We start from the raw sequence: 23,020 nt of genomic DNA, 5'->3' as shown, positions 1-23,020 counted from the left end.
AACAGGCAAAAGTCTTGCAGGCCTTATTGAGCTGGGAGAACTCAGGATTCTGAGAATGCTTGGCATGCTAACCACAACACTTTGCTGACATTCATCTTATTTGTATACCGCTTAGTCTGCCACAGTTACATACTAGTTAGGTTTAGGCCTAAATAAATGACTGATGTAACTGTATGTCATCAATTCCTCACCCTTGTAGTTGTTGAGCTCCTTGGGCAATTTCTCAGAGCAGAAGACTGCAAATAGTGTGGAGCTGAAGCCTGGAGAGGCAGAGATGCTATAAGAAGCAAAAGACATACCTAGTGTTCAGCCTGTTAGAGCTGTCTTTGAAAACCAGAAGAGTGTCAAAGGGCACCTGTATCACTAAAGGTAAATCCATAAGGGCATTTATTCTGTTTTTCACAGAAAAGAAAGTCTTTTCTACCTTGCTGTAAGGAAAAGAGCTAATTTCTAAAAGAAACGAAAGAGGAGGTTCTGTAGTCACTAGGTGACAATGGGGAACCAGCCTGTTTGGAAATTACAGTAACCTGAAGAAAAGGAGATTGTTGTACAAAAGGGTTAAAAAGGAGAGAATGAAATTATTGGGAAAAGGTGATTCAGAAAGAAGCAATCCCAAGAGAACTGGGTAAGAAAAGGCAGAAACAGCACAGGGGAAAAATAATAATAAATAAATAAGTAAACACATACGTATTTTAGCTTTGGGATGTCCAGGGAAATGACAATGTGGTCTTAAACTGAGCTCTGGTTATCACTACTACATCCACTAGATGACAGTGTGGAGATTGAATTCAGTGCTACAGCAAGATCCATTCTGTGCTTCACAGGCCTGTGGATATTGTCTCACTTCTCTGCTATAAAATCGAAGTTCGCAATATGCTTGCACCCAGAAACTTTGTGTTCGTGGAAGGAAGGTGGTCTGGTTTGGTATTAATAATAAACTTAACACTGAAATGAAAGAAATGACTGTCACTTTCCAGCATTTTTTTTCCCCTTAAGCTTAGAGAGTTGGGATCTTGGGTTACATTGGGAAGTGGTGATGGAAAGTGAGCTAAAGAATGTGGAGGGACAGCCAGCTTCTCTCCTCTGTGCCTTGCAGCTTTGCAGACAGCCATGCTTTTGTTTGCATACCGTGAGCACCCCCTGGTGCACTCCCACAGCCTGCAGTGCCTGGCCTTGCAGTCCCCCGGTGACCCCTGATGGACACAGGAAAGAAAAAGCTGGAAAAAAGGGAACAGAAAGCAGTGGGGTGACAAGGACTAGATGCATGTACAGTATTGATTTCTGCGGTTTTGGAGTTTTGTATGAAGTAATGGGCAAAGCAAGGAAGAACACCCAGGAAATACAGCAGGTTTCCTTTCATAGCACTGTTTTTTTTTTTCCCCTGTACTTTCTCTTTCCACCGAGGGCATGGTGTGACACAGTACAAAGACGGTATCACTGTAGCTGTGTAGTGTGAAGAACTGCTAAAAATTATAAATGAATACTTAACACCCAACTGGGATTTACCATAAAAGAAAAATAAAATAGAAGCAAAGACTGTATTGGAGTTGAAATCAGTACAGACTAGGTTAAAGTAAATGAAGATATACTACCGTAATGCCATTTTTATGAAAACAATTATAAAAATGTGCTGCCAGCATGCAGGCAAGATGTATGTTAATGAGTCTCCAAATCTTGGTTGCTGTGATTAACCCTGCTTTAAGGTGATAGATGTGATCTTTATTGCTTCACCTTCTCAAATAGCCTTCATTTTGTAGGACACCACATGTAGTTGTCCTAACGTCTGCATTTCATACCAGCTTCACAGGTTGCTCTGTCCTTTTCTTGCAACATGAATGGTTTTTAGTTGCTCTTCTGCAGTTCCTTTCTCTGACAGGTGACAGCAGTGTCCTCTGGGGGTAAGAGTGTTGCGGGGGGCACAAACCATCCACTGGGTGGCTGTGGGGCTCACATGGTCAACCCCCTTCCATTCCATTCTGTCTTTTCCCTATTAAAAAATGTCTTAGCTTGTCATGAAATATTAATCTGTTGTGCCATTTGTTGTAGCACAGCTTGCCGTGCACTGGAATCCCAAAGTGCCCTCAATTCTGTCTCAGCCTGGTACATATGCTTTGAAACTGACAGTTGGCAATTGTCCTGGTGATTTTATAGCAGCCAGGGTTTTAGGATTTTTCATTTTTGTGCTGTAGAAACTTGACCTTATACGGGATAACATGAAATTCCACAAGTGAGAACGAATGGATTTTCTTTTGCTTTGAAATTTTTCTTTCCATTTAGGGGAAGATTTGTCAGTCTAATTTTCTTTACCAGCCTTTCTGTAACAAGGAAGAGGAAGTACTGTGAGTGATTTTGCTTAATAACTGCTGATCCATTAGTCTTTCATGGCCTTTGGATCAGGCAGCTGTGTGGAGAAGAATTTAAAATCAGGATCAGGATGAATCTTCCTTTTCTTCTAAATTAACTGTATCGTGCAATTTCGTGAACAATTATTTCAGTCTCCTTACTTCTCAAACACTGTTATTTATTATTAAAGGATGCTTTGAACATAAAACTATTAGGATGCCCTTTATTAGACCGGCTTACTGCTGCTCTCTTTCTAATGAATTTTTTGCTTTATGGCTTGCTTGCTGAGTTTGGGCTCTTACTTTAAATCAAGCAATTGATTCACTGTTCAAAGTCAGTTTATCGGAGCGCATCTTCATGAAATTGCCTGCCAGCAGACAAGCCCAGGCAATGAAAAATTAGGATAGAAAACAAAGTAACCCTGTTATTTTTCAGGCTCATGAACATTTAAGATCTGCTTCTGCAACACTCAAACTGTGGAAGGAGAGGTACCAAGACTATACCTCAGTGAGCTGTCAGTGGTCTCTGGGTCAGCCACCCAGAGCAAGCTTAAAATTGGGTCATCTGTGAGTTATATACATGGGCCTTGGTTTGAAGGGTTTTAAGGAAGATGAGAAGGAGGAATGCCACCAGCAGTCTTGGAGAGTAGATAAATAGGAGGGAAGATTTTTGTAGGCAGGAGTTGAATGTTTCATGCATTTGATGAGGATCCACAGTGCCCCTGCAGCAGTGCAATTTGAGGAATTACCTGTCCTTATCTGCTAGGCCAGCATGGGGTGCACACCTTGTGCTCTGGTATAGAGATGCTTGGGAGAACGGTGGTCTGAGCAAGTACATTAAAGCAACATGCTGCGGAGCTGTGTGGAGAAGTGAGCCAGGGCCCTGGATGCCCATCTGGTTTGGCTCCCAGATGTGGTTTTCCTGGTGCCCCCAGGAGCGCACCTGTGTAATGCTCTGCTGTGTGGTGTCACTGTGTCCAAAGTGCCAAAATAAGCCTCCTCCCCAGAAAGGTCTTCTGCTACCAGCCCAGCAAGACCAAAAGTAAGCAATCCTATGGACTGACACCAGCTCATCCTAGAAGGGGAAATGAAATGAGAGAGGTGATGGATGAACAGCCTGGGATTGCCGTAGCCTTCCTGATGGGTTCGTCACAAGGCAGGATCCCTCTCCCTATTTTTCCAGTGAGATGTCTGTAAATTTACTCTGTCAGTACAGGGAATGTGATAGGCCCCAAGAAAGCCATCATTCCCAGTTTGTAATCATGTGGCAAGTTATCATGTCTGCCTTAGAAAATTATACCATAAACTGCCTTTTGCATACAGCAGTGGAAGAAATTTAATAAAATTTTATATGTGAAATAATGATAAGAGACATTATCTCAGAGGATGAGCTTATGATAGACACTTTCAGAAAAAAAATTTGTCTTACCTTACCTCGTCGGGTGTTACCACCAGTACAGTAGGCATTAAGGGACGCTAGGAGGGCCTCAAAGCCCAGCACATTTGAACTGTGCTGGGCACAAAGGAGGACATACTTGTATTCATGTCTTTTCTTGCTCTTGCAAGCAGATATGATACAGCGAATCTTAACAATAGCTTATAGTTTTGTGATTCTGTGCATGAAATAAATGGAGATACAAAGGGCATCCTGCCCCACTCATGACAGCAATGTTCACACAGAAGGTGGGCAAGCTGGTGTTAAATTGTGGTAAAGCCTTGATTTGTCAACAAGCCAGCTGGAAGTACTGCTAACCAAGAACTGTGTTTTGCAGTCCATCCATCTCTCTCCTCGCTGTGCCCTTAGAAAAGTAACACCCCCAGACTTGCGTTTGATGGTGGGAGCGTGAGGGATGGTGCTGTTGGACTGTATGAGGGGGAGGCTGGGGGTGATGTATGTATGGGTCATCTGCAGTCCTACAGCCAAGAGGCAGTCCTACCTGCCTCTGGATTAGACAATCGATGGACTCATCAACTGCATAATCAAATGGAGAAGATTTATTATTATTATTATTATTATTATTATTAATATTTATTATTATTATTATTATTATTATTATTATTATTATTATTATTATTATATTTATATTTATATTTATATTTTTTCTGTGTACCAGTGAAACTGTGCCTTGAAGCTGAATTTCCTTGAGCCTGGCACCCAGGGCAGATGCAGGAGCATTTCTCCTGGTGAGTACGTGGCTGGGGCTGGGTTTGTGTCTCATACTTGGGGTGATGGGATGGTCAGGTCCGCACAGTTAGAAGCATGGTTTGGCCAAGCACTGTTTTCACAAAATCCTTATCTCTTTGTGATTACGAGCAGAATTTGACCCTTAAATGAAAGAAAATTCTCCATTGTGAAAACTCTTGGTACTTCTGGCTCAAGAGCAATCACACTAAGTACTTCCTGAATGCACTAATATTTTTGGGGTACTCTGACATTGCAATGACTGTTTTATTGTAGTGCCATGACATGTAAAGTTACAAAAACTTCTTGGCCACACAATACTACCAAAAAAAGTTTTAATTTACTAGTATAGCAAAGAGTTAAACAAGTATCCAGAAAATCCATTTTTTTTTTTTTAAAGAAACATTTTATTTTACATAGTCTACTTAGAAGAAAAATTATTCATGTTAAATATGCATCAGATCTTTATACAACATTTAGTCATTTTTATTGATTTTCATTCCATTCATTTATAAATATACAGAAGCTTGTTTAATCAAACTGGATATACCTCAGTTCCCTGGTGCTAAATTAAAAAACACTGGATTGCTATTTATGAAAATAACTTTGTAAGCTAAAATAAAAAGACTAATGATGCAAACTGCAGAAAGAAAAGCAGCACTGTAATACAGGAGTTCTGTAAAAAGGATCATAGAATCATCTAGGTTGGAAAAGACCTTCAAGATAATCAAGTCCAACTGTCAACCTGACTTACCAAGTCCCATCACTAAGCCATGTCCCTTAAATGCTCTAGTGAAGATGAGACCTCTAAGCTACCTAAGGTCTCAGGAAAAGCTGAGAGTATTTTTCTCATTAGTAGTGGCTCTGAGACAAATGTGCAGGCAGAAATGTTGATATTCACCTAGTTCAACTCTCATGGCAAGCTTTGAGATTGTAAGAGGTAACTTAGATCTGAGTGGAAAAGGGATCAAGAAAACCTGATAATGCAGCATCATTTTTGACCTAAATTGGAATGCAAATATGAAATATTTCCCCCCAAGACTGATGTAGAAATGTTAAAAATTTGCAAAAAAGCAAAGCCGCCAACATTTCTGAAAGAGAAATACAGAGAAATTGCTTTAGTGTTTGTAGTAACACGGACCAAACTCTGGTGCAACACCATTTAAAATCAATTTGTTGTGACTGGTAACAGTAGTTGGCTCTATAACTAATGATAATTGTTGCAATTGTTGCAGTCACCATGTAAATAACTTGGTGACTAAGTCATATCTGAAAAATAATTTTTGATCTGTTTTTCACTGTTGCTGTTGTTGTTTAGAGTAGTACATCACATACAGCTTTTCCAATATTCTGCATTGCATTTTGTCTGTTTCCTGGTCAGACGTATGTTTCATAGTGCTATAAAAATTCTGTAGCTCCTACAGTGCACCATACGTGTTGTTAAAATAAAGAACACACTGAGTTATGCAGCATACATTGTGGCAAGGAAACCAAGCCACTAAGAAAGAATGGAGGCTTGCACTGTAATTCATATCATACAGCACACTGCAATAAACAGTTGCAGGTTATTGCAGAAGTGTTTTAGAATGAAACGTTTTGGGTCACTTGAAAAAATACCGAACTTTACTTCAACTTCAGTATATTCCACCTTGAGTTCAACCATGAAAATATTTCATTTTAATGACTCCAGTTGTAAACTGATTTTTTTTTCCTAATAGAGAATTTTAATTCTGCAAAAGTTGCTTTTATATCAGGAAATAAGCTAACTCTACAATGCCCCCCAAAATATGCAACTGGCTGTTCCTGTTAACAGTACAAGGCCCCTGTTGAACAAAATATTACCTCTTGTCTTTGGTCTTATTTGGGCTTCATTGGAAAGAAAGAAACAGAAGACCACGACTACTCTCAACTGTGATGAAACTTTGTCCTCCTGTTGACCCAGTTATCAGGAACTTCCCGATGTGAACTGGAAAAATCAAACTGTTTGGTATGACACAAGTCATGCAGTTGGGTTCAGAAAACTGCTTGTAGTAACTAATTCTAATGGACCAAAGATATCAGGAACAGATTATTTGCAAACTTGATTGTGCTTGATGAAAAATGTATACCAGCAAAACCAGAAATAGACATAGTGAATCACTATAGAAATAGGTATAATGAATTCTAAATTACTGGAACTTTAGACTTTTGTGGGGTGTTTTAAGACTTCCTGAAGAATAAATAAAAAATAGATGCTCAAAATAATCAGATTAATTTTGGCTCCTATCTGAGGAACCTATTCAATTATCTAAGCTTGTAACAGGCATCGCATTATCTGGTAAGGGATGAAAGTCCTTGAGGAAGGCCTTCTGCTAGCAGAAGACAGGAAATTTTAAAAAGATAATTCTTTTATGACCCATTTTTAGAAAGAATAAAAAGTCAGAGCCTGGTATCAGATAGAGCAAAGCCAACGAAAGTGAGGACTGGTTGCGTAGGATGTTGCACAAACAAACAAAACAGAAAATGAGTTCCATGCAGGTGTTGATGTTTTTCCTTGCTCTGTTGATCGGTCTTTAGAGTAAGGCTTGAGTTTAGAGATTCCTCTGAAACTCTTTGAGTAACTTGTCTTACAATGTTGCCAATGAAGAGGTAAACCTGTCACAGCCTGGTGGTCCTCTCAGGATTTACAGAGTCTGCAGATATGATATGGATGAGCCAGTACTTGTTAGAAAACATGTTGGGCAGCTGAACTACATTAAATTGTTGGCTACAGAGTATTTATTAGGAATGGCAGCTCAGAACCCTGGATGTGATGGGTACAATGCTGAACAAGAGCCAGCACCTTTTGCATTGATACAAGAAAATCAAGGTTTGAGGTCAGCATGTAGCTCCTGCAGATTAAGATTGTCTGGGACTTTAACAGTTAGATTAAAGTTTATTCATTCTGGTATGAAAATAAAGTAGGTGATTGATGTAGGATGGGACAGGAGATGGCAAAGAACTATTAAAATCTGGAAATCATCCTATGTATGCCTATTCTGGGTTTAAATATGTTAATATAAATTAATTATGATCTTGTCATCAAAGTGAAAAGATGGAGTATTTATGGAAAGGGAACAAAGTGATATAATCTAAAAATAAAGTAGTTTGCGCTGATAAGAGAAAAAATAAGGACAAAAACTTCCATTAATCTATCTTCAGCTTCCATGTGTTGACGATAATTTGACTTAGTTTGTTCTCCAGTGCTGCAAAATATTATGAGATCAAAAAGGCTGACCCATATGGAAATTTCTGTTGAAAAATCAAACCTTAGCCTGCTGTTTTTCTGACACCAGTGAGGTTTGATAATAATGCAAATTACAGAAGCATAGAAAAATGCAGCTGAAAAAAACCTTTTTGAGGAGAACTTGCCTCCTTTCCCAGCATGTCTTTCAAATATACCAGCACCTGTTCTATTTAGGCACTGAAACTGGGACTTCAGGTCTATGAGGGCTGGAGATTCCCATGGAAAGAGGCTAGTGGTATCTGTTAGGATTCCCTCTAGAGCATTATAAATGGCCCCACTCCCAAGGAAATATGCTAAAACATGCCCAAATAAAATATCTACCACCTACTCTGAAAGAATTTAAAGAAATACAGACACTGAATGGAAGCCAAAATCTCCTTTGTGAATTTTTGCCTTCTTTATGAGGGCTAATAGATCTTCATACATAGTAATGTGATTTAAGTTTCAGTAATATATTTAATAACAAAAAAGATAAACAACAACTGTCTCTGAAGAACAACCGTCAACAGTTGCAAGGCTCAGTGGGTTATAAAGAAATCTCTAGTATATCCCTGAATAATTAAAAATTATTTTTAGATTGAAATAATGAATCCTAGCTGTCCTGTGAAGAATGATGGATATTATAATCTTTCCTAGGCATCTATTATTTGAAGAATATTTTCTCTAAATCTGCTACAGAGGCACTGAGGTAAGACAGTGTATTTTATTTAGCAAAGGAAAGAGATTTGTCTTATAGTAATAATAATTCCTTGCGGTACTTATCTGTCAAGAAGTTCCTAGTAATTACCATTGCTTATCACAATGAAAAACACATCTCTCAATTGATTTCTTAAAACGTCTTTGGCATCGGCTGAGAAGTGAGCTAGAAGGTTAAGTTAAGTACTGATATGAAGTCAGTACATTGGTTTAAGTCTGTCTTAAATTCCTTGGCATCACCTTCAAAAAACATGAAAAATGACTGGGTTTGAATTGTTCAAACTTCAGTCTTTAATTCACATTATCATTTCTGTGCATTTCTGCAGTTCATATGTTGTATCTACTAAATTTTCTGTTCAGTCAGTTTGGGATTTTTTTTTTTTCCTCCTTCCCTCAGCTAGGGAGAGAAATGATACATCTGTTATTGGCATCATTTAGCCACATTTATTCCTCACAAAGTATAGTCCTCCACTTGAAATCCTAGACTTGCTGCGAACAACTGAAGAATGTCTGATTTCACTAGAGTGATGATTTCAACCTCACAGACAACATCTATTTCCTTATGTTCTCTGTCTCTCTCTTTTTTTTTTCTTCTTTCTTCTCATTTGTAAATATTTCTATTATTCTCTTGTCTCCACCCCTCCAACTTTAAGATTTTCAACAGTTATTATTTAAGAGATGTAGATTTTCTCTAAGGGAAAAGTGGCACTGCTTTCTGCAGTGCAGAGGCAGACCTTTCTGCTATGAAGCTGCTTAGTAGCTTTCGTAGTTTATTTATACTTTGGACATCCAAACAAAACTGGATGTAATGTCCTGCAATGCAATTAGGCACTGCATGTAAAAGTGCTTTCTTTCATTTGTCTTTGACCTGCTGCCTGATGATTTCATGTATAGTGCCCTGCAGTTCTTGTCTCAGGAAAATAATGACTAATCATTACCTCGTCACCTACTCCATGTGATTTATGGTTTTCTAGACCCCTGTCATGTCCTCAGTCATTTCTTTTCCAAGCTGAGGAAATGAGATCTCTTCATTTTCTTCTACAGTGGAAATTGTTACATATTTCTGACCAACCTGGTTCTCTTTATCTGTACACTTTCTGGTTGCAAAATACCATTTTTGAAGTGAGGTCACTCAAGCTTCAGATGAGATTGGGTAAACCATTGTTTTACAGAGTACCAGTGAGAGTTTCTATTCCCTTCCTGGCCTATTTGATGGCCAGTGAGTAGGAAGCTTCATCTTTCAAAGAATTATCTGCAGTGATGAAGGAGAGTATTTTTCCTTGGTGATAAAAGGTAATAGGAGAACTCAGTATTGTGAACTGAATCACAATACTGAGTATTGAATCAGAGTCACTCTTCACTGTGTGTAACTGCTTTACACTCTTTGGTGCTGCATTTGGTGCTGCCACTTAGTTGGACACTCAGTACTGGGAGATATTTGTAACCCCTGGCTGGCAATTTGCATTCTGAAGCATGAGCATGCTTGGAAAAACAACAAAAATTACAGAGGTGTTTATGCCAAATCTCACACAAAAAAAGATCTTTTCTTGTGTTTGCTACCAATTTTTAAGCAGCTTAGAGAAAAATAAACAACATACAAAGGTTCCTTTTTACAACCTTATTTTTTTCTTTCTTTTTTTCTCCTCTCAAACTGTCAGGCAAACCATTTCTTTCAGTTATAAACTGAATCAATAGGCTCACAATGAGTCCTTGCTGATTTTGGCATGTTTCATTATACAGAGTGAAAAATAATTGGTCTCATTGATATATAGTTCTTTTATATGTGTTTTTGAGGATGTGAATACATCCCATGTTTACTTTACATTTATATATATTTATATATAGTGTCCTGCCAATATATAGCATCTGAACCCAGCAGCGGTGACAGTATTATTTAGGTTATAGTTAGTATAGAAATGCTGTGAAATTTCACTTTATTAACAGCTTTGCAGGAGATAGACTTTTTATCTTTTGCTTTTTGTAATATAAATATGAAACTAAATTATCCAAAGTGTAGCTTTTGTAGAACAATTTAGAATTGCCACTGGAGCAGGAAAAGCCTGAGGAAAACAGGGAGTATAAAGGGGAATGGAGAGAGGACAAAAAGAAGAATATACAGAACAGAGTGGTACATAGAGTCAGAGGGGTATTTGAGAAAAAAACAAAGCATCTCAAAGACCAAACAAGCAGTTTTTTGTCTCCCAGAGAACCAAACGAATTTGTTTGGGAACTGTTGACATTAAAAACTGCAAGGAAGAACAGAAAGCAGAAGTGTAAAGCACTGATGCCTGCGGCAAATTATCTATCCAGAAGGTGTGAGCTATCCCTGCCTGCTTCTACCTGTTGTTAAGAAACGCCTGCAAATGATGCAGTGGGAAGTGCAGAAACATCTGGAGTTTACCATAGTAACCACCTCATAAACCTATCTCCTTCATTTGAAAGAATGAGCACTCACAACAGGCATTTTATGGTTCTACTGCCTCTGTGTGTCAGCATGGAGATGCTTCAATGGTTTAGACAATGAAATGTCATGTGGTTTGTAGAATGGGTAAATGTTATCTTTCATGTGTTTCAGCAGGTCTGCAAAATTCAGCACAAAGTGTTGTTTAGAAAACTACAGGTTTATTTCAGGTATGGTTCTTCACGCAAAAATATACATTATTAATGCAGAGCCATTCAATGAAAACATCAGACCTGTGTGATGTGGAGAAAACAAATCAAAAGATTGCCGAGACCTATATCATCAAAAGTTATTTTTAAAGCTCATGCTGCCAGTCAATACCTCACACTCCTAAGGTTTGTTTAGTTGTGTATTGATTAGCTGCAGTGAGAGGAGGCAGTTGAGCCACACCAAACTAATTGCAACAGTCAGGTTTTGGTGAGTGGGTGTTTGGAGAGCAGTGCCTGACTGCAAGGTCCCAACTCCCCATTCCTCTTGTTCCCTGCACCAGCCTGGCAGCTTGTGGTGCTGTGCCCTGAACAGGGTCAGAGAAGTGATCTGCTGGAAAATTCTGCCCACAATTCTGTATTTTTTTTTTTTTTTTTTTGCTTTTCTCTTTAAGCAGATGACCAGTTAAAAAGAAAACAAGGAGTACTAGATCAGGTAACGTGACCTCTACCTACGTTTATTACATCTAATCATCACAACCACAGCTGATTAAATGCAATTTTTTAAAAGAAATTTTGCTTAATAGTGAGGTTTCTTTTCCCCTTAGGCTCCTAACAGCTTTCCTGTATATAACCTCATTTTAAAAAATTGTTTCATCTACTAGGCTGATTGTGATAAGCCTCTCACTTCATTTTTAAATGCTTAGTCACTTAAGTAAGTTTCCTCTTACTTCCTTGATATTTTTAGTCAGTCCTCTCTGTTGAGACTGTAGAATCTGGAGCACTTGAAGCCCCAGACTGAAGTGAAAGCTGCACGCTGGGGAAGGCTGCTGCATTGGAATGCCAAACAGCTTCTTTCCTGACATCTTTTCCTGTGAGAATGGGAGCACCGATGTACTATTGGCTGCGTTTCCTGAAGGGCCAGGAAGGGAGGACCCAATTCACTCTTTGGTCATTCCCCAGGACATTGCTGGCAGGGATCAGAGTGGCAGGTTGCTATTCCCGATGGCCACATTTGGTAGGCTAATCCTTCCCTTCTTCAGTTCTCTCTCCGATGTGCTGATAATCCCCTTTGGCCAGTCAGTGAGGTCACACATTTTTCCTATAGATTTTTTTTATTATTATTTCCTATACATTTTCCTTATTATTGTCATATTCCCAAAGTCATCCTTCCATCCCTGTTTCTCCTTTTCTCTAGTTTTCTAGTTGTCGTCTGTTGCAGGTGGAAAAGAAATAACACACAATGAGATACTGCCAAACTCAACTTACCAAGTGAGGGAGAGGTAGTTTCAGGTAAAGCTTCACTCACCCTCCATTAGCTGAGCCCTTTGCTGTGCACAGAGAGTTGGCACAGTCAAACCCAGGGGAATGTGGTGCTTGCCCTACCCAACCAGCCCCAGCACTGGGTTCTCAGCAGCAGCTCATAGCCTGGATCCACCTTCAGCAAACCTGCTTCCATGCAGCGTTGGACACCCTCAGAGCAGTGCCCTCCCTGAGTATTCCCCTCTAATTCTAGGGAGTTTAGAGACAGATGTTAGCACAGGCCACCAGCCAAATCTGTCCCCAGTGATGCCACCTTTCCAACAGTTCCAGGTGATGCTCTCCTGTCATTTGTTGACCCATGGCCTGTCCCAAGGCTCACGACATTCAGGAATCTGCATTATCCTATTGGCTATGGCTCATTATATTTTTCAACTTTGATCAAGGCAAAATCATGATTCTCCTTTAATATCTTTATTTTTAAACAAATACATAGGTAAATGTGTGTGTGGGGAGGGTGTCTAAACCCTGTTATGTGTTTACCCAGCACCAACCCTCAACACCTTGTTGCAACAGGCAATGAAAAAAATATTCTGCTTTCACTTTTCTCTGGGTATCTGTGAAATGTACCTGTGAGTGTGCATCTCTTCCAGCTTTCCATGGATCAGTCAAAGGACAACTGTGGTGTTAGGAGGTCAGCCAAGAGATGTACTTCCTGACCATTCCTGTGAGGAATTCCTTGTTCCAAACATGTCTCTCATCCTGCTAATTCATTTTCAGAGCATGTTTCTCCTCTGACAGATCCCTTGCAGAGAGAATCTGTGACAAGTTTACAAATCAGCCTTCCCTTCTGCATCTAACGCCAGTAAATTGCCAAATCTCTTAAAATGCAGCCATTTTCTCACAATATTAAGGAGAAGGAATTCTCTTAAACACAACTAGGGAGGAGAGGATGGTTAGTATTTAGCTTTCTCCATTTAGCTGGATGCTTGTATTGTCTTCTCCATGGCAGTTAATGTTCTAACTGAGGGGTATTTCCTATCTATTCACTTGCCTTGATCAATTGGTGGCAGGCAGCAGAGCAGCTGAAAGTCAGGCTGAAGCAGGAGGATGACCAGGTGCCCATGTATGTTTTCCCAGGGTTGTAATGATTGCTCCAAAATATCATGTTTCTTCCAGATAAGTGTACTGTCTCCATTTGCAGAGATTGTTCCTTTAATTTCATATAGATAAACGGGAAAATAGTAGCTGCCTGAGTTTTCAGACAGCCTGAAAACAGTAAGATTCATGAGCTTATTCATCTTAAAAGGTACAATAAATGGTAATCGTTAAACATCGAAGTTAGATACTATCAAGATACATTACCTCTTTGCTCATCAAAACAGGCAGAGAAGAGAGCTATGACCAGAGACAACACCACTGGTAGAACTTGGCTGTTCAACAGGACTGCACAATCCAGTACCACACCTAACTTTGCTTGTAAGTGGGTTTTCTGAAGATACCATCACTCATCTGTATTCTGTGTGGAACAGTGCGGAGTAGTTACTTTGCAAGTTGTCCTATATAGCTGAGTTGTTCCTGCTTTTGAAAAGCCTATTTTGGGACTTACCGCGAGCTGAATGGAAGTATTGCTCTCCTTCTCTTTATGTCCCCTTCCATGAGCAGAATTACTCTCCATCTTCTCCTATATAACCCACATTTACATTTGCCTTTCACAGGATGTCTCTAAAGCTTTTCCACATAGTACCTCCAGGAGCTCATAGGGGAAGCAGTAGCAGATGGGTAGCTTGCATCAAAGGAATTGCCATCTGTTATTTCTCTTACCAATTTTGTGCAATACTGGCAAGAGTTTGATTGTTTCTCCTAGTCCCCCTCGATCCTTTGCTGCCCAGTTGGGCAAACAAAGGTAGGCAAATATCAGCATCCCTCTTACCTTTCCTCCTACTTATACCAATACCTCCTCTAAGGAACTGTAATATTCATCACCCAAAGGTGTTTGGTTATTCCCCAATTCCCAGGCTCCACATGCTAAACTCCATCTGCTGCACTTTCAGAAACCCCTAATCATCCAAGAAAGAATGAAAAAAAGTCTCAGGAGATAACCTCACATAAAGTCCCAATTAATTTTATCACCCTCACAAAAGTGGTATTACTTATTTGGGCTCTGGCTCCGTGGGATTATTTTACTCTACTCTTACACCTCATTGTTTATCCCATCTAGATTAATTTGGATAGCTGTTGTTAAAATGTGACTACCTACCCTTCTAGATTTGCTCATTGACAGGGCTTGCTTTTGAAATAAATGTGCTCAACCTAAAATCATTACTCTGTTTTCCACCAGACAAGCTCTAGGAACTCAGTCACGTTTTCTGCTCTGTAAGGTCAGAACTGGCAACTGCTGCGTTCTCATTATGCCTTGCTAATTTGCAGGTTTAGTTACAGTCCATGTCACTTGGGCCTCAAAAGTCCTTATTTTTAAATAAAGTTCTTGGTTGTATGGAAAAGCAGATACCAGCCAGTTTTGACCTGTCTCAGAAAGTATAACATGAATCAAAATAGCTCAGACTATTGTGGCAAAGCAAACCCTAATCATCTCTCCTCTAAAACAAGCCACAAAAGAAGTACCATTAGGATTTTTATTAATTTCATTTTTTTTGAACAGTTGGATTTGACAACACAGAATAATACGATTATGAAATGAAAAAGTATTGATAGCATAAATTAAGTTATTGAAAAAAATATTCTAGGGAGGTTTTTAAACAGTTGCTCTTAGGATAACCTGTTGTGTGATAGACCAGTCATTCCTCCCAACAGATAAAAAGAATGAATGGAAATATTCACACAAGTCAATCTCCAGGTCAAGATCTTAATCTCCTAATTATGCTTTATCTTCTCTGTTACCTGATGAAAACAATTGTAGCTCTGATCCAGATGTCTTCTCTGTAAGTCTTTATTTTGGTGTTTTAAATATATACTGCCTGATCTGTATTAGGTATTTTGAGGAAAATCCAGAAAACAAAACAAAACAAAAACAAGTTTACAGGATACTGTCATAAATCTACCTTTCTACAATGTTACACTCCCTGGTTATAAACGTAACATAATTTCATTTCTGTTGTGTGTTCTGTCTTCATTATAATGTGTGTTTAAAAGCTGCATTTGAAAGAAGGCCAAAGCCAACCCATTCCTGAGTGCTCATAGTAGCTTATATCTCTTTAAAAAACAAGTTAAATCGCATGCGCTTTTTATTATCTGGATCAAATTTTCCTAATATTATCAACACAACATTATAATTAAATTCCACATAAAACTTTCAGTTTTTCTCTTGGCCATCATAATCTGTAAATGTTTTTAGCCATTGATGCATGATAAGAATTGTAAGACAAATGCTAGCTTTAGTAGAAATAAGTGCTTTTTGAAGCTACATTTAATAGGTGCACTGTAGATCCTAGGTTTTCAGTTTCAAGACAAGGCACATTGCTGAATACAAATTTCTTCCTCTCCCACACTAATCACTTTTGAGGAGAAAAATCAGTTAAGTGGGACCATAAGATGCAGTTTGTTTTTTTTTTTTTAATTTCATAGCCAGCTTCCATTTCAAACACAGGATCTACCCAATCATCTGAGTTTGCCAACTGTTTTTGCCCATGCTGTGCTGGCAGGAGATCTTTGGCAGAAAGTTGACATAATAAAAGGAAGCAGGAGACCGTAGGATATGATGTACAGCCTTGTGTCACTTCCCAGAAAGACACTAAAGAAGATTGAACAACTGATTTGTGAGCGTCTGGAAAACAATGTGTTGTGTCTAAAGAGTGCCAGTGTATAATTGCCAAGAAAAGAGGGTGTCAGCCCAGTCCCTCTCTGCTGAGCAGCTGGCCGGGAGGGTATGTGTCAGCCAAAAGGTGTTGTTTTGTGGAAGGACTGGCTGCTCTGCACAGTAAAGACCCTCTCTAATCTCCAGAGGTACCCATTTTGGAGGGTCATTACCAATGGCTTGGTTGTGGTGTGATGGCTTTAGACGAAGGTGCTGGGGAGCAGCTTTCAATTCATCACTAAATGATGGACAAGAGATTCTCCAGAGAAGGTCGGGTCAAAGTGGAAAGTTCAGTATATTGTGAGTTTGTTTTATTTTCCCAGGTTTCTAAATGGAGATCTAAAATAGTGTTTCATCCTGCATCCAGAAATTGAGCCCAGCTTGCATGTTTTATCACACATTTATATGACTTTGTGGATGCCTCTCTACTAGAAACAATTGCAGGCCTTGTAGAGGATATGCAAAAGAGGATATACAAAATGATTTTGACAAACAAGATGAATCTCAGGAAACACAAATGCAAAGTAAGTGGCTGGAAAAGAAGTAGGGCAAAAAATGATCCTGAAGGTACAGTAGACTTCGAAGTACATGCTCATTAATAATGCTCATTAATAATGTTTATAATGTGAATAATTGTTTCTTAAAAAATCAGATGGGGTACCAGGAGAGTTACATTGGCAACACAGGAGATATTTGGCCCATGTTATTGAGTAGTAGAGAAGCGTTCTGCTGGAAGGACTATGGTCAGCCTGGAAGAGCAAGACATAATACCATTCAGTAAAGGTCATCCAGAGACTTAGAAGGAATGATTCATAAGGACAGTCTGAAGGGTTTGAGGAAAAGCTGGAAATTTGTTTGATGAAGAAAAGGGAAAATGGAACAGCATTCAGACATTTTAAAAATTGATGAAAAAGGCATGGTGTTTACTGAAGGACAGGAGCAGATCTGCTTGATATGTAGCTAAAAAAGTTGAAATTCTATATTAGGAATGTTTCTATTTGTGATGGTGGTGGTGAGATATTGGAAAAGGCTTTTAAGGCCTGTTGTAATGTATCTGTCATTGAGGGTTTTAAGAACATGCTGGATAGCCCTTAACTATGAATGGTCTAGATCTGTTTGATATCCCACCTGCATGTGGGATTGGACTCGATGACCCTCTAAGATGCCTTCTAGTCTTCCACTTCTCTGTTTCTAATGCAGAGAGACCATCTCAAGACTTCTTAAGAGTGACTGACAGGTGGTGATGCCAAAGAGTGACTGCAAAAGGTGGGAGGCAAGGGGCAAAGAGCAGCCAGATGGTAGTGGAGACACTTGCTACTGCTCTGCTGAACCTCAGAGGGGGGGAAGTGGAGCTGAAATTGTTGCTGCTGGAAGGATTCAGTCTCCAAAATGCAACCTACTCTGCCCTCAGCGAGAGCAGTAAAGGGTACCTGATTTTCCAAGGATCAGGTAATATTGAAAAGTGTTTCAAAATACGGTTATTTTGCCCATCTCTCATAAAAATCTGCTGTCCTGAGCAACCTGCTAAATTGCAGTTTGCTTCAGCCCTCACTATATTCATTCTCTGGGCAATGGATATTTTCGTTGTTAATCCAAGATAAACTGCATTATCCCTCCTTCTGGTTTTAAGCCTGTCCAGTAAGAAACAGCTTGCATTGTGACACTGGTTTATCTGGACTAAATTGCTGAGAAGCTGTTTGGTCAACATATTCTAAGTGGACAGGTATTCCTTGCATCACACAAAAGTTCCTAGTAGTGTAAATAGACACAATAATACTTTCTATGTTTCTTTTTGCCCTTTTTTTTTTTTTTTTTTTTTTTTTTTTTTTTTTTTTTTTTTTACTGTAAGACACTCCATGGAATGGTAGAGCTGTGTCCTGGGTCCAGAGCCCATGGGCAATTATGTCAAGGAAAAGAATCAGATGATGTCCATGGAGATGAACCAAGACCCATGCTCAATGCATGCTGAAAGCAACATCCTTTCAAACTGGGGTGATATTACTTAGTTTAAGAAAAATAATTCACATCCTTTGCTATTGGCTGTATTATTTATATTCTGTAGGAATTGTGTTGCTGTTTGATTATTGCTGAATGTGTTTTCTAAATGTCCTTGTGCTTTATTTTTTCATAGCTTTTCTGTAAAAATATTTTTTGTTTCTCTGCCCTCTACTCATTGCACACAAAACTTACACCAACTGCTGTTTTCTTCTTTGGATTCTGTATGTACTACATTAGCAGTTTTCAAAATTTTCAGGTTTTTGGGGTCCAAAATTATTCTCATGGAGATGCAAGCTCCAGTGCACCAAATTTAAGCCCACCTGACCATAGGGTTAATTTTTTTTTTTTTTTGTTTACCCTTGAAGCTTCCTAATAGAAATTTAGATAAGGACACAGATGTTTGAAAGCTTTTCTTTTGAACACTGATACTCGTGTTAATCATTATAACATCATTACCTTTCATTATATGCATTATTGTTTATTAACTTTTTTGTTTAGTTTCTCTTAATGTGCTTTATAAATGAATTTTCTTAAAACCTATTACCCTTTCTATTGCACTATGATCTTTAAATATCTCTTAAAATTTCATTTCCTTCTCAGTGCCTCCCTTTTATCTCTTGGCTGGTCATTCATTACAAATACGTGGCGTATATTCAGTGCTCGAGAAAGATGAAGCCTTGGCAGTATAAAAGTCACTTGTTTATCTCCAAAACACAGCGTAGTTGCAGTACCGGCTTCTTTCAGTGCTTTTTTCCCCTTTTATTTTTCAGGAAATCAATCCCATTCCTACTAACGACAACAGTCCTCATACTTTTTTTTTTTTTTTTTAATTTGGACGCTCTGGCAAGCCTGCCAAACACTACTAATTAGCAGTTGTTAGATTTGGGCTCCGTCCCAGTGAGACCCTCCATACAAATGGACTCAAAGCGATTTCTGTGTGATGCAGTGATTTAGACATCTGCAACAGTGGCTTTTATAGCTGCATTTCCACTAAGATGTAGAACCAGTAGTTCATTTCATATAGGTCACTAAATACTTTTTAATGGCTTTGGAGTTTAGATAATACTACCTCGAGCAAGGTTTGAACCACATCATTTTGCCTATCCTTGAACATCTGGGTATCTCAAAAAATGTGCAACCAGAATGGCATTTTTTGGTAGTGGAACCTACTGTCTTTAGTCTAAGAGTTTACCAGTGTAATGTGCCAGTAATTCAAAGGACAATTTCTGCTCATGAAAAAAATGCAATTATAAGGAAGCTTGTTTTATGAGGGCATGCTGAATGTCACTAAATGACTGTAAAGTGTTTTAAAATATTCATGTGAGAGGGGTGCAGCAGGGCAAAATGAAGGAGGAATAACAATGCAGGGTGCTACGCCAATCTTTGGTAAGACTGGAGCATGTATTTTGAGGTTTTTAAGGCAGAAAGCATAAAGCATTGTAGAAGGACTTAAAAAATGTGAAGTGATGCATATTTGTGTAGTGAAATTATTTAAAATATCTACATCATTTTTTAGGGCTATCTACACTGGAAACTGCTCCAAAAAGTACCAGATCTGTGGCCTAAGACCAGCACTTTGCTGGCACCACTGTGCAGTCAGAGTCATAGAACATCAACATCTCGGGTTGAAAGAGACCCTAAAGCCCACCCAGTCTCACCCCCCTGCCATGGGCAGGGACACCTCCCACCAGACCAGGTTGCCCAAGGCCCCATCCAACCTGGCCTTGAACACCTCCAGGGATGGGGCACCCACAACTTCTCTGGGCAACCGGTACCAGTGCCTCACCACCTTCTGAGTGAAAAATTTCCTCTTAATATCTAGTCTAAATCTCCCCTCTTTTAGTTTAAAACCACTCCGCCTTGTCCTGTCATTATCTGCCCAAGCAAAAAGTTGCTCTTCATCTTTTTTATAAGACCTCTTTAAGTATTGAAAAGCTGCAATGAGGTCTCCCCAGAGCCTTCTCTTCTTTAGGCTGAACATCCCCAGCTCTCTCAGTTTTTCTTCATAGGAGAGGTGCTCCAGCCCTCTGATCATCTTTGTAGACCTCCTCTGGACTTGCTTCAACAGGTCCACATCCTTCTGGTGCTGGTGGCCCCAGACTTGGATGCAGCACTCCAGGTGGGGCCTCATGAGGGCAGAGCAGAGGGGGACAATCACCTTCCTCCCCTGCTGGCCACTCTCTGTTGGTGAAGCCCCGGACATAGTTAGCTTTCTGTGCTGCAAGCATGCACTGCTGGCTCACGTTGAGCCTTTCGTCTACCCGAACCCTCCAAGTCCTTCTCTGCGCAGCTTCTCTCAATGACTTCTTCTCCCAGTCTGTGCTTATGTCTGGGATTGCCCCAACCCAGGTGTAGCATCTTGCACTTGGACTTATTAAGCCCCATTAGGTTCACATTGGCCAACTCCCTTTGGATGGCATCCCTTCTTTCTGTGGTATTGACCACACCACTCAGCTTGGTGTCATCTGCAAACTCACCAAGGCTGCACTTGATCCCACTGTCTATGTCACTGATAAAGATATTAAACAGTACCAGTCCCAGGTCAGGCCCCTGAGAAATACCACTCCACCTGGACATTGAGCCATTGACCACCACTTTCTGGATGTAGCCTTCAAGCCAATTCATTATCCACTGAGTGGCCTGCCTTTTGAATCCATATCTCTCCAATTCGGAGATCAGATCAGTTACTTTCATCCATACATATACAGGCAGTCCAGAAAGCAAGAATCAATGGAGATCCTGCAGTTTCAGTTGTGAGGTACTCAATAGAGAATGACCACCTTTGGGTCATGCTGCAGCACTTCCTTCTTTCATAATGTCTGTCCCTATAACTAAGATGCTATTTATAGGATCAGCTGTCCTTTCTCATCTCCATAGACTCAGAAATGAGATGAACCAGAACTCCATATATCAGGGAAAAGAGCTTAAAAATTGTTCAGAGCCATTGGAAACATTAGTAGTTCATTATGAATACAGGACGGGGAGTCTGGAAAGTAGAGAGTGGGTGCAAGTTTTAAGCAAAGCTATAGATGCAAAAGGTGGTATTCATTTATTAAATGTGTATGCTGGAATGTATACATCTGTGTCTGAACTGGCCACACCAGGTCCTCTGTAATCAGTAAAGAAACTAACAACTGACATCTCTGAGGCATGGCTCATTTCATCCTAAAGAAGACTTTTGAGCAGTAGACTTCTAAAACAAAGGCAACTCTCACCAAAGGAGCAAGATTTGATGGTGCATACACAAGGAGGCATGATGCAGAGTAAATGAGACCTAATGATGGCCAATGACAGACATGTTAGGTGTTTTCAGGTTGGAGCAGCTAGAGGACTTGAAGTTTATGAAGACCCTACCCCAGCCCCTGTGAACTTCTGCACAGTGCACATCAGCCAGACTTCACTCCTCCTCCCAATTTTAAAAGGGAAGATTCTCCCTAACTTTCTTGTGAGGTATTGCAGAAAAATGACACATTTTAACAAGCCAGATTTCCTCTCCAGGGCACAGATGTTCAGACATGTGGTGAGGCTGCCCTTGGGTTACGAGTGAGAGTGTCAACTAAATGATGTATATGGAGCTACACCAAGGATAGATTAGCTATAGGCATCCTGTTGCTTCAGCCTGTTTCCACACTGCCTTGAACCAACTGCTCATTTTCAGCACTGGTCTTAAGGTGTTTTTCAATCTGTTCTTGAATTAAATTTCACAAAATGTTTTCATAATGACCAAAAGCTGGTCAAAAGCTGAACACAGCTAGACTGGAACATCCAAAAGCTCTCAATACAACATTTTGCTACCTTTTTTTTTTCTTTTCTTTTTTTTTTTTTTTTTTTGCGAGGATTTGTGGAGTGTTTCATCCTCTTCTAAGAAAAGGATGTTAAGGTTAGTCATACAGTTGGAATTACAGTTGGAATACTGTTTTTTCCTCCTCCATTTTGATATTCAGCCATTGGTGAGAGCCACTCACTCTCCTTACCTATTAATATGCATGCTTGTTTCTTTCTCATTAATATTCACTCTTGTTTCTGCACTAGAATTCATTAAAAATGTGAATTTTTGGAAGGTACAGAATTGACAGAACATTTATTACCTGACTTATTTTTTTGATTTATGTTCTCTAGGCAACAAGAAGCAGTGTTTATGCAGGCTAGATTACAGTGTGTTGGTTGTGTATGCATGTATGGATAGAGGCTATATACTGCATGCACATACCGTATGACTAGCACCAGAGCTTCCATTTGCAGATCTCAAAGCACTTTGCTGAGGAGTCTAGACATTTTTATATCTTTCCCAGAACATGGGGAAGCTGAGGTAGAAAGGTGATGTGGTTTGTTTAAAACTACATTAACAGGTCAGGAAGAAGTCAAATTTATGTCTTTGATTTCCAATATAGTGCTTCACTGGTGGACTCTGATATCAATCTTCTATACATAGCAGCTTTTTTATTTTTTCTTTATAATCTTCTGTTTCCTGGAAATTCTAAGTCAATTGTTAAACTTTGTACTTTAAAGGCCTGGTTTTGCTAGTATTAAAAAAATAAACGTTTGTTGAGCATGAAAACCTGTTCGTGTTAGTACTTATAGCAAAGCTTGGTCGATACCAATAGGATAAGGTCTTTGTTTGCAGGCCATAGTTTGAAGAAACAATAAATTTGGGCTTAAGACTCCTAGTACCAAGTCAACAAGACTGTGACATGAGACATTATAACACTGATCCCGGCTGAACTCACTCTTCCAGTTCAGATATGCAAAGAGCCCCTAATCCGACGCGTTAACTTTTTTACCGGCGGGCTTTGTGCGGGATCAGTGGCTGTCTGCATGCAACCACCCCAGTTTTATGCCGGGCAAGTATCATCTGT

The 23,020-nt window shown here is 39.5% G+C and overlaps 1 long non-coding RNA gene across 1 annotated transcript in view; it reads left to right on the top strand.

The window, feature by feature from the left end:
- LOC119717675 (uncharacterized) overlaps positions 1-8,478 on the top strand; it is a 28,383-nt gene extending 19,905 nt beyond the window's left edge. The window contains exons 3-4 of the long non-coding RNA XR_005267683.2: positions 4,457-4,526; positions 8,426-8,478. This is a non-coding gene — a long non-coding RNA (uncharacterized lncRNA). The remainder of the gene's footprint in view (positions 1-4,456; positions 4,527-8,425) is intronic.
- The last annotated feature ends 14,542 nt before the right edge of the window (positions 8,479-23,020 follow it).

This window comes from Anas platyrhynchos, chromosome 1, assembly GCF_047663525.1.
Source record: "Anas platyrhynchos isolate ZD024472 breed Pekin duck chromosome 1, IASCAAS_PekinDuck_T2T, whole genome shotgun sequence".
In the NCBI taxonomy this organism is placed as follows: Eukaryota; Metazoa; Chordata; class Aves; order Anseriformes; family Anatidae; genus Anas; species Anas platyrhynchos.
This window is presented reverse-complemented; position numbering and strand designations above follow the sequence as displayed.